General features: G+C 49.1%; 1 protein-coding gene across 6 annotated transcripts in view; it reads left to right on the top strand.

The window, feature by feature from the left end:
• ZNF423 (zinc finger protein 423) overlaps nucleotides 1-16,493 on the top strand; it is a 221,125-nt gene that overhangs the window by 92,828 nt on the left and 111,804 nt on the right. Inside the window, exon 1 of one of the 6 annotated variants that reach the window (XM_065028593.1) lies at nucleotides 2,799-2,898. The exons of the other annotated variants lie outside the window; for them this stretch is intronic. The gene's annotated coding sequence lies outside the window, so the exon portion shown is untranslated. Of the gene's footprint in view, nucleotides 1-2,798; nucleotides 2,899-16,493 lie in introns of those variants that run through there. 6 annotated transcript variants of the gene reach the window in all.

The raw sequence follows: 16,493 nt of genomic DNA, 5'->3' as shown, positions 1-16,493 counted from the left end.
AAATTTGCGGTTTTGTTCCTGCCTCTCTTCAGACGGCGCGGGCTCGGCGGGAGCGGGGCGGCCGGCGGCGGAGCCCGGCCCGGCCGCGGGGCTGCGGGAGCCCGGCCCGGCCCCGCCCGGGCCTGTGGCGGCTGATAAGGCGGGGCCGGGGGTCCCCGCGGCGGCGGGGCCGGCCTGGCTGGGAGCGCCTGATAAGGCGGGAGCGGAGCCGGCGGGGCCGCCCGCCCGCCCCGGGGGCCGCGGCTCTGGCAGCGGGAGCGGCGCGGGGCTGCGCGGGGAGATAATGCTGCTGGAGTCAATCACGGCCGCAGAGCTGCGCCTCGCTGTTAATTGTTTTGGGTTTTGTTTTTTGTATTTTGTTTTTTTCCTAATTTTCAGACCGAAGTATCTGACCCAAGCACACGCTGTGCTAAATGATAATAAGCACATGCCCTCTTCAGCTTTTTTTGGGGAAATTCAGGCCGACAAAAGGCGCGTTTAAAACTGAGACCACACCTGGAATATTGTGTCCAGTTGTGGCCCCTCAGTTCCAGCAGGACAGGGAACTGCTGGAGAGAGTCCAGCGCAGCCACCAAGATGCTGAAGGGAGTGGAGCATCTCCCGTGTGAGGAAAGGCTGAGGGAGCTGGGGCTCTGGAGCTGGACAAGAGGAGACTGAGGGGGGACTCATTCCTGGGGATCAATATGGAAAGGGGCAGTGTCAGGAGGATGGAGCCAGGCTCTTCTGGTGACAACCAGGGACAGGACAAGTGGCAATGGGTGCAAACTGGAACACAGGAGGTTCCACTTAAATTTGAGAAGCAACTTGTTGGGGGTGAGGGTGGCAGAGCCTGGCCCAGGCTGCCCAGGGAGGTTGTGGAGTCTCCTTCTGTGCAGACATTCCAACCCGCCTGGACACCTTCCTGTGTAACCTCATCTGGGTGTTCCTGCTCCATGGGGGGATTGCACTGGATGAGCTTTCCAGGGCCCTTCCAACCCCTGACACTCTGTGACTGCATGAAAAGCACCCCCATTGAAGTTCCAGGCGCTGGGCTCTGAGCTTGGCAGAGCATGGCTTAAGGACGAGGAAGGTCTGGCTCAGCCGGGCTGCCGGGCTCTGAGCTCACTGGCTGCCGGGGACAAAAAGTCAGTTTTGCCCACAGAGCCAGCGGATAGTGACACCAGAGAAGGGCTGGCCTGGGGACTGCGGTGCACGCTGTATGCGCCTTGGGTGTTTCTGCAGCTCTTCCTCCTCTCCTGCTCCCCAGCACCGCCCCATAGCACAAGATACATGTAGAAGAAAGCAGAGATTTGTGCCATTGGTATTTTACATCAGTTACTTATCAGGTCTATTTTAGCCAGTTTGGATCTTTTTCACTGGCAACCCGGCAGTCGGGATTTGTTTACCACTTTTTAAGGTGATTTTCCTGGTGTAGTTCATGAGCAGGAGTCGTTTGTGTGCCTTAAGTAAATAAAACCTTCTATACTTTTTAGTCTTTGCTAATTGCATCTGCAAGCACTAAAATCTTATGTCAGCACAGCATGTAGAGTGCAGGATACCTAATAACTAGTAAACCATTTCAAGAAGTCTTCTGCTTGATCAGATATGGTGCTTAACGTATAGTGCTGTATCCTGCCTCGTAGGTAATTAGTATTGTTGGGGAAAAGCCTCCCCTGTGGACCACGACACCATAGACCTAAACTGGCATTTTTTCACGTTATTTTGCTGTGATTTCGTTGGTTCCCATCCTGGAACAAGTGCACGTGTGGATGTGCTGGTGAAATGCGTGGGCATTACTGAGGTAAGGCACCATGGTTGATTTATCACGAAGGGGCTGGGGTTTTCACTGGAGCTCTGTCACGTTTTCCCCAGAGCGGCAACAGGAGATTTCTTTGTGCGTGGGCTGAAGCTCACGGGATTTTTCTCAGCTGCTGGAGAGGTGGAGCATTTGCCGGCCATTTGGGCAAGAGAAGGCTATGCTGAAGCCCTAAATGTGGCTGTGAACCACAGCCGATATCTTGTCAGACAGACTGACAGGTCTCCTCTGCCGAAAGAGCTGGTAATCTCCCTTGTCGCGACCCTTGGGTGTGAAAGGGACAAGTCAGCTGTGAAGGAAGACAACTTTCTTGAAGGCACCATGTAAAAGCTTTGGCTGGATGCCAATGCAGCCATTGCTCATCAACTTGGACAGGGACATGGTTCAGATTAGAGGGCCTTTGTATGGAAAGAAGTTGGTATTTTTTACTGTCTCCTTGTAGACTTGAGAGCCTACAGAGTTACTGCTGCTGATCTCTCATCTTTGATATAATTAAACCAACAAATATATAATGAGGTCTGGTCTGTTTGGCCACCGTGAGATGACTGACAAGGTGACACTGGCCTTCTCTGCCTTAGGGACAACGGAGAATCTGCCCCTGGGCAGTGCGGTGTCTCACTGGGCCTGCTCCTCAGCCCCATTTCATCCTCCACCAGCCTTGCCAAGTCTGGCCGGTGCTTGTAGCCCGTTGGCCTCGGAAGTGCTGACAGCACAGGTGCTGAAGCGAAAAGCGCTGCGAGGCCATTTGGTTAGAGAAAAGTGAGTAAAATTCACAGAGATAACGCGTGCCCACCGGCCGCCTGCCCGTGCTCCTGCACGCGAAGGCAAGCGTTCGAAAAATGGCTCCTGTGCTGAGGGGCGATGCTGAATTTGTGGTGTGGGCCGGTGTGTAGGGCACCAAGAGCCGGCAGTGGCAGGCAGCAGGAGGAACGGGCCTGGTGAACCAGCTCTTGAACTACAAGGAGGCAGGTTTTAACTTAAAACTGAAACAGAAAGTCCCCGTGTCTGCGCAGCCCCAGGGGGCGCGGTGGTGAGGGCAGGTTTTCCTGCGCGCAGGTCCTGCTGCAGAGCCGCAGGACGGTCCCGCTGCTCCCCGTGCTCAGGTGGGACCTGTTCTCCTGACCCACGCGTGTTTCCGTGGGGTGGGAGGTGTGGGGAAGGGAGCGTGGGGCGCTGGGGACAGGGGCCGGAGTGTGCGGAGGCTGCAGCAGAGCGCGGACGGGCCCTGCGCACGCAGCTGGGGACAACAGTGGATGAAGGAGGATTTCTTCCTCAAAACAGACAGCTAAATGTTAAGATACCTTAAAGAAGAGAGTAGCTCGCTGGGAAACAGACTTGTATACTTGTTTTGCCGCATCTCAGCTGTTCAATGGACAGCAGGAGGTAAAAATACGCTGGGGAAAAGCTGGGTGAATTCTTGTAGCAGTGAAGGTGGGAGAGTAGTATCAGGGTAGCAGCGGCTTGGGAGGTGGCAGTGGATGGAGGGGAAACATCAGCATGGGAGGGAGCAGAAAAGCGGAGGATGCCGAGGGAAACACCACCAAACTGATTTCTGTCCCTCTGGTAAGAACTGAGACATTTATGAGTGAAGCAACTCCTGCTTTTCGTGGGACATTTCCGTTTCCAGGCCCAGGTGGCCCTGCAGCCTGGCTTTCCTTCCATTCCTGGACCAAACACAAGTGGCACTGTGGGATAGCGTGGTCTTCAGGTAAATACTCTGAAGCTGGGGTTGTTCTTGCCGTATAATTTGAGGAGTTTCACTCAAGTCACATCCAGAACATTACATCTGCCCCAGAGAATAAGGAGGAAATTCGGCAGGTTATTTTAAGTTGGTGCTGTGGAATCGTGCAGGACTATATCCAAGTTAAACTTGGAGGGAAACGGCCAGGTTGGTCGCAGTTTTCATCAGGTTTGTAGTTGCATTAGGCATCTCACATGAGCCTTTGAAAATGTTTTAGAATTGAAAAACTTGAAGGTTTTGAGCAAAAATCGTTACGCAAAAAGTATCAATATGAGTACGTATCTCGTGTCGGTATGAGAGGGCAGTTTCAGTGAGGCTTCAGTTAACGGGTGTCTGAGAAAACATGTTGGACAGAGGGTGAGCATGGTCTTGATAATCAGGGAGCTGATGGATTGTATGCCAGAGAAAAGTTAGAATAACAGGCCTAGAGACAGGGGATGTGAGACAGGACAGTAACCAGCAAGAGGAAGATGAGATGTCAAAACAGCGTGGGGAGGGAAGAAGGGGGAAAGACTGAGAAAAGCTTGAGTGGGGCCAGAGGCAGCAACTAAGAAGTGAAACACAGAGGCTGAGATTGTTAACTCAGGAGAAGAAATCACTAAGACAAAGTTGGTAACTCCAGCAGACGATAGTATCTTCCACGCTTCAAAAGTCAGAAACTTAGTAGAAGGGAGAAATACGTCTAATTTGTTTTACGTTTCGGTGCTTTTGGCCAGGCACTGACTGCTCTGCGTCCTTGTCTAAGGGCTGCCTCATTCCTCGCTGAGGCACTGTCACAGCAAGGGATTTGGGAAGCAAATGTCCTGATCTTGGGAAGCAAATGTCCTGATTCTGGGAAGCAGGGTGAGGTGGTATCTTCTCAGCCCAGGGATGGACAGGCTTCCAGGAGCTAGTCAGTTAGAGCTGTTTTTATTGTAAAGTATCCTCAAAAAGAAAAGTTATTACATTTTCTCCAATATGCCCACAGCTTTCTTGTGGTAGCATCAAAATAACTTTGAGGAACGGTTTATATAGAGGTGACCTCCATGCGTCCCTCCCAGACTAAATTAGCCTGTGATTGATCCTCCTCACAAAAAATAAACCTGTAGCGGGATGTGAAGTTTGAGTTTTGCTTTTGGGGCAGTTTGAAAGGGCTTAACGAGCAGTGCTCTGTTCTAGCCGAGTTCAATGAGAATTAACCAGGCGATTGACTTCCACAGTCCACATCGGAATTCCACAATCCCAACAGCCGAGCTGGGTTGAGTTCCCTGGGAAAACAACTCGATGAGCTTGGCAAGACACCCTTTCCCTGAGTCAGAGGCCACTTTGGGCCTTCCCGGTCTTTGAGCGGTACCTGTGGGGCAGGAAAAGGCACACGTGCTCCCGCTGACGGCAGCTTGAGCTCATTAGTTTTGATTTTTAGATAGGCTGGCATTGTCTCAACAGCCTGCTTTCACATTTGTGGCTGTTCCAGAGTGCTTATCTAGGGGAGAAGCGTGCCTGCCGCTCGTGCTTTGCCTTCTTCGGTTACCGGTGACGTTGGGAGCCTGGACGAAGCAAACGGCTGCTTGGGCAGCCCTGCACCTGCGGTCGGAGGTGAAAAGGAAAGGCCCAAAGCAGAGGTAGCTCTCCCATGGAGATCTTTACCTCTAGCAGGCCTGTTGGGTCATCACACTGTCCTCTTGAGGTCTTTTGAACAAAGGTATCAAAAATAGCTGAAGTATTAGAAAATTATTCTCTTCCATGAATGAGCATGTAGGTGTTTTTCTGATGAGGTTAAAAAATTAGTCTTATTCTATACCATCCCTATTAGTTTGCACTTCAGTTATTTCCTTCTTGTGAATTGATCTTGGAGTGTTCTGGGAGATTCCTCAGCGCATTTTGTGGGACAGTCTATGGAAGGGACAGGACATTTGCTCAAGAGCCTTTACTGTATTTCCCTCACTACAGCTCCCTGCTCAGGGCTGACGTTTCAAGAGGTTTTTGAGTGATCTGGTTGAGCCTCTTTTGAACCCATCATGGATTTTCCTTTGTATTTTTCTTCCTTCAAAGTTTATTTTGTTCCTTATGCAGCCACCTTTTGCCAAACGAGTAGGGCACTCCAGTTCTTCCTGGGTTTTGCCCCCTTTACCACCTTCCAAAAAGATTGTGGTGGCTATATGGCTGCATCTCAGATGTTCCCCCGAGTGATCTCTGATTTCTTTTCGATCAGTTCATTTAATTGACCGTGTTTATTTCCCTGGCCCTCGCGGCTCCCCGGGTGCAGCTCTTCGTCAGAAGCTGGATGTTAAGCATCCTTTTCATGTGTTACCTGGAGACTTTCTTAAGCCATCTCATCTGCTCTTAGCATTTGGGACTAAGCCCAAAAGGGAAGCGCTCTCAATCAAAAGGCTATCTAACTGGATAACGTGCTACTTTGAGACCTGTAACAAATGTCCCCGTCCCCCCGCTCCCGTGCGTGTCCCACCAGAGCTGCGGTGGCTTTGAAGGCTTTGCTTGGGCAAGGTTCCCACCGCGGATGTTTGCGAGACAGCTAACTGGAACTTGGTACGCGTACCTTGCGTTTGCCTTAGATGTAGCGCCTAGGCACGATGCCCGCTTTGGAAAGCAGCCTCGTAGTCTATATTTGCTTAATTTAGTCCTCGGCTGTCCTCCCAAGAACGGCGGCTCGCTGCCTGTTAGTGTCCAAGAGCAGGAAACGGTGGAGGCAACTTTCATCAGAAAGAAGATGAAGTAACTTGGCACTTGCTGAAGTCTGGAGGCTAAATTGCCTCTTAGAAGATCATCCTTACTGCTTGTCTAAGGAGTTTCCAAGCTGTACATAGGATGGGAAGAAGGATGCCTTTGTGTCCTGTGTTCCCCTCTTCTAGATGTTGGCTTGGTGATATCAGCTGCCTTCTCCAGTCTATAAAATTGTCTGAATGCTTTTCATGCTCTGGCTTGGCATACAGCATAAATCCAAGCAAACTGACCTGAGACAGGAGTATATTTTCCTCTTCAGCATCTTCTGTCCGCCACTAGCGTCTCTATTAGCAAATACGATTTCTTGGGAACATCCTGGAGCTTTTCTTCTCTGAAATCTTTTAAAAAGTGACAAAGCACTACTATTTCCTAGAAAGTTTGGTCAGCTTCACATAATCTTTTAAATCATTGGCCTATTATTTCCTTATGCCAGTTATTTTTATACTATCTTTTAAAAGTGAACATAAGTCAGGAGTAATTAGGGGGAAACACGCTGCCTTTGAAACACAAATAGAAGGAAGTAAACGCTGCGATGTGTCACTCCAGTCAGTGGTCAGATATGCACATCTTCATCTTGACAGCCGAGTTAAGTAAAAAGAGATCCTTTTAAATAACTTAACATTTCCTTAATGATTCATGAAAGGTGAAGTTGAACGTTTGACTTCATTGCACCAGCACAGCTAGTTTAAATTTTTATTATTTTTAAACCTGCATGCTGGAGTAAGTTATTTGCAGTGCATTTTTAAAGTCCATATCGGAACATTAGCCACAACTCTCTGCTGTGTATCAAAAGGGAGGGGGGGGTATGTTTGAAGTTTAATCATGCCTCTACTTAGGCTCAGTCCCAGAGCAATCTTTTTTTCTGCTGCTGAGCTCAAACAGCCAGTAGGCAGGTTTGATCTGCTGCCCCACGGAGCGCTGCCCTATGTGAGCGGGAAGTTTTCCCCACCCGGGAGGGCTGCAAATAAAGAGTAGCCTCAGGTAGGCAGCAGCTCCTTCCCACAGCAGCTCCCGGGGCGCTGCCTGGAGCAGCCCTGCTCCAATTGTTCCAGGCGATTGCCATAGAGCATCTCTACCCCTGCCCCTCTTACCCCTCCTCCCTCTCCTCCTCCCGCCATAAGGGAGGAGTTCTGGAGTCCAGGAGTCCTATTTGACTTGAAAAAAATGAAATAAAAAGAAATAAAAAGCAGAGCAGTTTGTAGGGAACTGGCACAGACTGTGGAAACAGGAGCCACAGCAAGACAAAACCCACTGGCCTTCAAAACTTTTTTCCCTTCGCTTTCACCACATGACTTGGAGGATGTGGCCAGTAATTAAAGGACCCCCTAGCTCCTCATTTTCTGTGCCTGCTCCTTTGATCTGGTTTGTGTCGGGGAGCTATTTTCATTGTTCCTGTCTTTTCTTTTATTCTCACCCAGCCCCTTTGATGTGAGCAATGATGATCTTTAATTCCAAAATAGGAGATGGGCAGGATAGCAGTACTGGCCTTACATAATGCATCTTTCACATCTTATTTTTAAACTTGAGCATAATAGGTGTAAGTCGGAGCCTGGGGAGCATTAACCCTTTCCCCGCAGGGGAAATGCCGAGGAGGTGAAGAGCCTCTCAGTTTTGGTAACGCCAGTCAGGTTAATCTGTAGATGCCTACAGATGCATTTGTGAAGAAGATTATGATTATTATTATTATTTTTTCTGCAAATATGATGGATCTCTAAACATAATCTGGAGGGAGTTTGTCCTAATTGTTCCCATGTGGGAAAAAATGTGCTGAGAAAGAACAGTAAAGCTAATGCAGTTATTCTGACTGGCTTCACTTGGCAGCACAGTGGGAGTGAAGCATCCTGTTTATTAGTGTATGTTAATAAACTATAAGGGACAAGCCGCGGGTGGCGGTTTATAAACTGTTAGCTCAGGTAGGATAGATGACAATACGGAGGTTATTAGTAACATTAGCAGCAGAGAAGGGCTGGAGGTTCTTATTGTTGTTTTGGAATCCCAGAAGCCCAGTATGTCTCTGTGGGCTGCGCCTTCGTGGAGGGACCTGCAGACAGCAGCTGCGCTCAGCCCCGCGGAGACGGGGTGGCACTGGAGCCAAGGGGTTGGCACTGGAGCCAGGGGGTTGGCACTGGAGCCAGGGGGTGGTACTGGAGCCAGGGGTGGCACTGGAGCCAGAGTTGTCACTGGAGCCAGGGGATGGTACTGGAGCCAGGGGGTTGGCACTGGAGCTGGGGGGTGGCACTGGAGCCAGGGGTGGCACTGGAGCCAGGGGTGGCACTGGAGCCAAGGGGTTGGCACCGGAGCCAGGGGTGGCACTGGAGCCAAGGGGTTGGCACTGGTGCCAGGGGTGGCACTGGAGCCAGGGGTGGCACTGGAGCCAGGGGTGGCACTGGAGCCAAGGGGTTGGCACTGGAGCCAGGGGTGGCACTGGAGCCAGGGGGTGGCACTGGAGCCAGGGGTGGCACTGGAGCCAGAGTTGTCACTGGAGCCAGGGGATGGTACTGGAGCCAGGGGGTTGGCACTGGAGCTGGGGGGTGGCACTGGAGCCAAGGGGGTGGCACCCACACCCCCGTGTCCCCGCAGCACTGTGCCATAGTTTTTGGGGTTGCACACACGGCATTTCTGTGCCAGGCTGTCTGGGGAAGCACACGTAGCAACCCCCCATGCCATATTTTTTTGAGTGGCATATGTGGCACCCTTGTGCTTTTTTTTGGGGGGGAGGTGGCACATGTGGCTCTGCTGTGCCATGGTTTCTGGGGTAGCACATGCAGCACCTCCATTGCCATGGTTTTTGGGGTGGCACATGTGGCACCCCTGTGCCAGGTTGTCTGAGGTGGTGCCTGTGTCACCTTTGTGTATGTGTTTTGTGATGACACATGTGGCACCCCTGTGCCATGGTTTTCAGGGTGGCACATGTGGCACTCCTAGGCCAGGCTGTATCCCCTTGCCATAGTTTTGGTGGTGACACATGTGTCACCCTTGTGCCATGTTTTTTTGGGTGGCATACATGGCACTCCTGTGCCAGGCTGTCTGGGGTAGCATATGTTGTCACCCCTGTGCCATGGTTTTTGGTGTGACACATGTGTCACCCCTGTGTCAGGCTGTCTGGGGTGGACCCTGTGACACCCCTTTGCCATGGTTTTCAGCGTGCCACATACAGCACCCGTGTACCATGTTTTCTGGGGTGACACCCCAGTGTCATGGTTTTTGTGGTGAGACGTGTGGCACTCCTGTTCCAGGCTGTCCAGGGTAGCATATGTTGTCACCCCTGTGCCATGGATTTTGTGGGGACACATGGTACCCCTGCGCCAGGCTGTCTGGGGTGGCCACTGGCGCTGCAGGGACTGGCCCGGGGTGGTCCAGCCCAGGGGGTTCATCCCGGGGGGTTCATCGCGGGGGCTCAGCCCAGGGGGTTCATCCCGGGGGGTTCATCGCGGGGGCTCAGCCCGTTGGTGCTGCTGCGCGGTCCCATCTGCTGCAGCTGCTCCCCCTGGGCCGGTGACAATGGCAGCGCCGCCGGCTGTGCCCTCCCCAGCGGCCGGGGCCATGAGCGGGTCGGGCCTGGCTGTTCCATTCCCTCGGGAAACAGCCTGGGAATTGCAAATGGGAGCCCAGAACCATCAGGCGTCAGCACCACAGGCACCCGCACCCACTGTGACTCTTTATGCCATGGAGGGGGGGCTCAGCTTGCCCCAGCGCTTTTTATCTTCAGGGGGATTGGTGACTATCTGGAAATGCAGAAAATGGGAGGTCTGCTGCTCAGCCACTTCAGTGTTGTTGTTAGAACATTTTGTCGCTATTTTCCCTGTTCAGAAGCAGATCTAAAGGGTCACAAATTAAAGAAAAAAAAAAGCCCCAACATTGTCCCTGTTTTCCTGGGAAAATTAACTTGAGGCAAAGTACAACCAATTGTCAATAAGAAATAACAAAGAAACAGTAAGGATTGCAAAGGTTAAGTGCGGTCATGGACAGAGGATAATATGCAGCTCCATGTGTCTGATTATGTTTTTGTTTAGTGCCCGCCTTTTTATTGTCATTCACAAAATAGATATGCATACACACCTTGGTGTCTGAAGCTATTTTAGACGTGGATTTATACCCTCCTGACACCAGCTCTTTCAGGGACGTAAAACATGTGTTATGCTTGTGTCGTTCTTAAAATAACAGCTGTTTATTAGATAACTTTGAGGGAGATTCTTATTATATGTTATGGTCGTGCATCAGTAAAGTACTTGAGCAGATGCCGGACGGCAGCACGTGACAGGACACGTAGACTTTCCAGCCTGCGCTTGCTTAAACCCGGGCACATGCTTAAATACTTTGCTGAACAGGGGCCAAGACCAGATGTAGTGAATACCTATAATTAACTTTGCTAAATGGCTTACAATATGCCACTTGTTTCCATGTGCTTTTAAATTTCCCACTTGATTATCGTTTGGGCTGAACTTCTGTGTGTTTGTCCTTGTCTGAGGGTCTCTTTTTTTTCATTTTAATTCAATCGGTTCGTTCAGACTATTTCTGAGTTAGGAGTGAAGGAGGAAAAATGCTCTTCCAGTCCAGTTCATGTTAAATACCAGTGGTTTTGTAGCTGTGGTGCTCCGAGCAAATGAAGGAAGGAAAGGTTGTAGAGAGAAATAATATTTACTGGAGCAGCTTCTAGAGTTGGAAAAAGTAGACACAGATCTGGCAAAACCTGTAATCTTGTCCACTTTTTCCAGCTGTATCAGCTAATCTAATAATAAAAGCTTATGAGGCGATGTCATTTCTTTTTTTAGGCAGAGCAAAACAAACATGGAGATTGGAAAGGGCGAAGTTGGCACAAATACATTCCTCGATGAGCACTAGAGCCTTTCCTTGAGTTGGAAAGGGAAGAAAAAAGTGGCTTTTTCTAAAGCAAGCCTGTTTTAAGGGCTCGAGCACGCCCAGATAGGCTCGGCTTGGGCTTGGGCAGGCTAATGAAGCCTCTTTTTTGTGATTTCAGCGCACATACTCCCTGCCGGCGTGATTGGCAGCTGGGTAGCAGACCTCTGCAGCTGTGACAATTTGCCTGAGGGAGACTGTAAGTGTCTCATTGAAACCGCATTGTAAAATCCTCCAAAATGCCTCCCGTAATATTAGGCACAGGAGAAAAACACAGGTGTGAAAAACTTTCGCAGATCCCATGAGTTCCACGTCTCTTGGCAGCTTGGGTGGATTCGGCGTTACGATGTCAATTTTAAACTTTGCGTTTTATGAAGAAGAAGTCGTCGCGGCGCAAAGCAGCGCTCGCTGTTGTCAGGACGGGGGGGGCTGGCTCTCCACCGGGAGCACATCCTGGTGTGGGGGGGACACAGGTGTCCCCAGTGTGGTGGCGATACGCTGGCACTGCCGTGTTGCAGGAGCTGGGGTTTTCCGAGCGAAGGTGCAGTCTCACACTGCCCAAAAATGAGTTCTGCTGCCGCTGAAGGAGGGATCTGAAAACCTAAGTGATGTCTCGATGAAGTCAGCCTTCCTGTATGTACGTAAGGTTTTATCCTTTTCCCTTCGCTGGTTAAGAAGCTGAAGGCGCTGTGTGTTAACACGGGGCATCGCCAGCGTTCCTGGGAGATGAATCCCAGCTTCTCCATAACCTGGTCCTGTTGCTGGTGTGCTTGTTCCTCACCTGTGTCTTACAGCAGCTTCGCTTCTTCCATTGGCCATAAGTGAATTTTTGCTGTTACTGCAGTCTGATCTGGCACTTGGGCTCTCAGTAGGGTCAACACAATATTTGGGAATTAAAGTTCTGCAGAAACGCAGCTAAACTTAGACTTAAGAAACGTGCCTGATTTGGGCGAGCTGTGGGTATGCTGATACATGGAAGTTTCCCTACAAGCCAGCCAGGCTTTATTTCTTGCTTAAAGGGAGGAGATTTAAGTTGGAACATTTGATCTGCTTGCTTGAATTGGTTTTGATTAGTGACTGAGTGCAAGGTTAAGCTTTAATAACATATCCGTTGTAATAAAATCATGTTGGTGAGTGATACATGTGGCTAAAAAGATTTAGATAGGCTAGTCTGTTAAACAAATATAATTTGGAAATGCTCTGGAAATAAACACATAAAATAAGAACCAAAAGCAAATGTGGGGATTTATTTAACTCTTTGTGGGGCTGAGAATTTTGTGACGGGACTGACTTGTTCTGGCCAGCTGGGTTAACAAGGCAACGAAGCTGAAGCCTTAATAGAAGAGAAGGTGGTTTGAATTCAGTAGCGAGAAGTGTCAATGCATCACGGAGTTTCTGTTGCAGTGGACAAGTGGCAGAACCAGTGACTAGTTAAAGCTGAAAATAAATGTCATTTGGCCTTGTCAAACCTCAAGTTAAAATGACATTCAGAAGTTTCATGGGAGATGTTTGCCGCTATTTACCTTCTGTCCTGAGCTGTGAACTTGGGTCAGTTCAAGACGGATGAGTTGCTGTGATGTGTGGGTTTAGTGAGCTGATAGGTGCAGTAGGGCTGAGGTTTGGTTTCAGATTTTTATCAGTTTTCTGCTTTCAGTGCTTTCCACAGACTGTCCTAAGAGCCACAAAACTCGTGCTGATGCATGGTGGTTTAATATGCTGTAAACTACACGAGAGGGCTCCGTTTCATGGATGTGTAAAGCTTTTGTATAAATCTTTTTAGCGGTGTGAGCTGAGAAGTTGAACTCAGAGCGCAGTTGAGCGTTAGCGGTATCAGGTGAGAGCTCAACGCGAAATACTCGCTCCTCAAGGCTGCTTCATTTCACAGCGACATTCTAAACTTTGCAAAGCAGGTCAGTATTACATTTCTTATGTCGTGGATGGGGAAACTGAGGCATAAAGCTCTTGAGTTTTTACCTCTCTGATGCACTCAGGAGATCATTAGCAGAACATCGAGCCTCCATATCGCACTGCTGGGGTGTTACTGACTTGTTGTGGGGGGTCTGGATTTTGTCTCCTCAGCAAGGAAAGGAATAGATGGAAATGGCAAAGCTTGGGACAACTACTGGCTTCTTTTTTACGGCACTGAATGCGTTGTCACATTCCTCTGCTCCCAAACAAATGAATGAAGCTGTAAGGGAAACGGTAGTTTTGAAAACTCTCCAAACAACGATTCACCAACAGAGCTGCGGTCCGAGCTGGTTTCTGTTGCGATTTGCGGAGGGACCAGCAGTTTGTGGGTTTCCCAGCGTTGTTTCTGGGGCCGTTTTGCTGCTGCCATCGCTCCTCTCGCCAGGAACTGGCTGCGAATTATCGTTAGGGCTGAGCTCTGGAAATGTGTCGCTCTGGTTGTGTTTGGCTTGGTCCTCTGCTCGTTTATACCAGTTCTATTCGATGTGTTTCCATTGGCTTAAGTCAATGGCAGTATTCCTTAATTTACTCAGGTATAAGTAAGAGCGTCGGGTTCATTGCTTCTAACAGTTCAATTTTCTTGGTTTATTTCTGTTATTCAGTCACACAAATGCCAAGGTTAATTTGCTCTCAAACACTTGATTTTTCTAGGACATAAAAGTGACTCCATATTTAAAGAACAAAACAGAGAATGGGTTTATTCTGCAAAGTGGTTTAGGTTGTGTGCTTTGTTTGTTTTGATAGAAGAACTTTGCAATGAGTTAATATTTGAGAATGGAGAGGATGAATTTTGCCCTCACTCTTGGATCTCCTGGATTCCTCAGCTGCGGATCGGGAGCTGATACGGGGTGACACGGACTTGGCCCAAAGGGCTTGCACTGCCTTTCATAGCAAGTGATTGTAACAGAGCGCTTCTCACAGCAGAGAACGCAGAGATATATACCGTACTTTACAGCTGTCTCCACAGTGTGCATTAGTCAGTGAGTTAAACAAGCAGGAACATTAGAACAGACATTACCCCCTGCAGTGTATTTTCTTAGCTCTTTGTCCATTACAGCTCTCGAATGATGAGATTTCTAGTCTTTCCCATTGGAAACAGCTCCTTTTTAACATTTATTGCAGATGTCTTCCTGCCCTTCCCAGCATAGTTGGTGGAATGTGTTGAGGGTGCTCAGCGCACACGAACCCCTTGAAGGCAGTTCTGCACCCTCTTGAGCTGTTCTTTACAAAGATACATATAATTAGACCTTTTCACCTTTCCTCGTAAATCAGTCCATCCAGCCCACTGATCATTTTCGTCACCCTGTTCTGAATTCTCCCCAATTTGTCGCTGTCCTGTGGCTGGGGACAGGTCGGTGACCCTGCGTGGAGCTTCAGTACCAGCCCGCTGCACCCGGGACAGGACTCATTTATTCATTTTGTCTCTCTTTCCCTTCGCTTCATTCCCCATCAGAATGGATCTCCTGCCCACTCTGCGTAATCACTTCTTAAAAAAATATGGATGGAGATAATTTGCGGCGTCCCAGGCCCCTCTGTCATTCTCTGATGCCCAGTTAGCTGAGGCTGAAAGGGAAAAGGATTGAACACGACACACTTTGCTTCTTTCCCGTGTTCTCCACCCCAAAATAAACAGCGCAACTCTTGGTTTGGCGAACACGGTCGTACGGAACGCGAGCAAAGAGGTGGCATTACAGTGCAAAAAAGACGCTGAAAATCTAATTGCCTAATTGAGAATCCTGAGCAGCGCAGGCAGCAGGGGCAGCCCTGACTGGAAGGAATCAGAGGGTCGCTAATTCACGCTGCCAACGTCCTGATTAGCTGTGCAAATGTAATGTTTATATTGTGGAGGATGGATTACAATATCCATTGTAGAACGGAAAGAAATAAATGAATTGTGTCAGTGGAGCTGTGTAGAAAACACTCCTGCCGCCCCATTAAACCATGAGAAGTAGCTTAGCTGCTAAAAAAAGTTTGTTTTCAGGCTGATGCGCAAGTCTAATTGGGTTTCCAAAGAAAGGAACATGTTTTAATTATTAATTAGAAATCAGAGGAGTAAAGGAGTGGAAATCTGCTTCAGCTGGAGGTTTTGCTCAATGCTGGATTTCTCCTTAATAAGCTGAAACATTCCAGGCCTGCCTTCCTTAGCGGTTGGGTGCAGTGGCTTTACTCGGGGGGTAGACATCTTAATGCTCGTGTAATTATCATGTAATTATTTTGTAATGTGGGATCAAAATTTTGCATAGACGGCATTCTTTCGCTGAACTTGAAAAAGAAAAAAACCCAAAGTTGTGTTCATTAATGCAGTGATTCAGTCATTTTGGTTCGAGAAGCAGGGTTCCCTCACCCCCTCCCTCTCTCTTTAACACGCAAATATTTTGAAACAGTTGTAGAGACGGGGACTGGAAGATAAATAGAATTATTGAACTTAGAGTTTGTTGAATATTTATCAGATTTCTTGTTGGTAATACTGCCTTTCAACACAAGTGTCAAGTGGGTTGCAATTATCATCAAAGCTGATAGGTACAAATAAGTGATGATCACGTCTGCTAACACAGGGCATGCAGGTTTGTAAAGGGCTTTTTTTGTGTGGAAGTGGCTTTTTCTCGGTGAGTTTTCCTCCCCGTTGCCATTGAACTTCTGAAATCAAAGTTGTTAGACACTGATAGACTTCATCAGAAGATGTTATAAGTGGATTACGGCCCATCGTAGTAAATATTCCCGCCGGAGCGACAGGGTTTGTTCTGCTGAGCAGACGGTGCGGAGCTGCCTCTTTGGGCTTGTGCTTTCTGCTGCCTACAGTGTGCTGGAGCAGAGCTCGCCCTGTTTGCAGCTGCAGATGAAAACCTTACCGGAGCTCTGGAAATCACCGGCAGCCTGGATCCCAGCCGAATCACAGGTTAAACCTGAGAAATTACAGAACATGCCGAGAGCTGCTGGCTCTCGAGTCACCAGCTGTTTGTGGCTGCGTGTGTGTGTGAGCTGCCCGTGGAACGCGGGGGCTCGGCGGGGAGAGGGGACGGCGACGAGGAGCCTGTGGCTCCATACGGCTCCCGCAGCACAGCAGTACATCCTGGTGTTGGTGGGGTGCAACTGTGAGGAAGAACAGAGCTGGCTCTTGATGTTGTTGTTTCATGGTAAAAAAACCCCGTGGATGTGCTGGGGAGGATACGGCTGATGGGAGATGGATGGTTTCCTTTGTGTTGTGGCTTGCATTAGCTTGGAGATGCGCAGTTATGGTGAACAAAACTGCCGACTTCACCCAGCAACTGTGGAGAAAATTTCGAGTGGACCTTTTTTCATGTGTCTACTGGAACTATTGAATTTGGAAATGTTTGGTTTGGATTCACAGAATTAAAATATCCTTACTGTGCGCCATTGGGCACCCGTTTCCACCCATAAGACTCAATATAT

This window comes from Columba livia, chromosome 13, assembly GCF_036013475.1.
Source record: "Columba livia isolate bColLiv1 breed racing homer chromosome 13, bColLiv1.pat.W.v2, whole genome shotgun sequence".
In the NCBI taxonomy this organism is placed as follows: Eukaryota; Metazoa; Chordata; class Aves; order Columbiformes; family Columbidae; genus Columba; species Columba livia.
The sequence above is the reverse complement of the archived record's forward strand: the minus strand, read 5'-3'. Positions and strand labels throughout refer to the sequence as shown.